Genomic DNA, 576 nt, shown 5'->3' with positions numbered 1-576 from the left:
TAGGAGAGTTAGCTGAGGGCAACAAGTGTTTTGACATGAAAAGGTTAAAAGGACAAGGCTGCATAATAGATTTTTTTTTTTGAATATCCAACGTCCATTATAAAACCAGCTTTACCCCGGTGTGGGAGAAGCTGCAGTGTGTTGTTCTGCACCAGCTAGCTAGCTAGCTAGCTAGTTAGCAGCTAGTTAGCTAGCCGGCTAGCAAGCTACAGAAGAGTATGATTTTGACTCCATGGTGCGGAGCCTCGCCTCCAGGGCAGAGGATATACATTTATTACATGGACCGTCGTCCCTAAAGGAGGAAGAGCAATAGCTACACATTTGACACAAAGAGCAAGAGAGAGAGAGGGGGACAGGAATTAGTCATTGCTAATTGCTAAGCTAATGGCTAAGCTAAAGTAGCTAACCGCGTTCTAACAGATAATGAAACTATTAGAGCTTGATTATAAATAGTGTTTAAATACAATCAGATGCTTATCCTCCAGATTTAAGCAATAAAGCGGAGTTCAGGAAGCTGATTTAACAGCTGATCGGTTCACAATCAACATAACAGGGCTGCCAACTTTTCCAAAAACC

The sequence above is a fragment of the Etheostoma spectabile genome, chromosome 5 (assembly GCF_008692095.1).
Source record: "Etheostoma spectabile isolate EspeVRDwgs_2016 chromosome 5, UIUC_Espe_1.0, whole genome shotgun sequence".
NCBI lineage: Eukaryota > Metazoa > Chordata > Actinopteri > Perciformes > Percidae > Etheostoma > Etheostoma spectabile.
The sequence above is the reverse complement of the archived record's forward strand: the minus strand, read 5'-3'. Positions refer to the sequence as shown.